Below are 291 nucleotides of genomic sequence, written 5' to 3' on the forward strand. Positions count from 1 at the left end.
AAGGGCTCTGCACGTGTAATCACTTGGCAAGCAATGGGCGCTGCATGTTTTGCTGATGTGTTCCAAGTCTCAACTATTGAATTGAAGTATCCATTGAGATATGATGCCACGCGTGAAGGCTTCGCACGGCAATTTTCAGCGAAACTTGAAGTCAAAACGGGGGCAAAATGTGAACCCGAGACCCTACAAGACCGCCGATTGGCCAAAAATGTCGGCTAAACCGAAAAAAAAAACTATACAGTACAGTAGCACAGATTATTTAGCCAAGCAAATTGATAAGTCTCCTGTCTA

The sequence above is a fragment of the Plasmopara halstedii genome (assembly GCF_900000015.1).
Source record: "Plasmopara halstedii genome assembly, contig: Scaffold_110, whole genome shotgun sequence".
NCBI classification, from domain to species: domain Eukaryota; phylum Oomycota; class Peronosporomycetes; order Peronosporales; family Peronosporaceae; genus Plasmopara; species Plasmopara halstedii.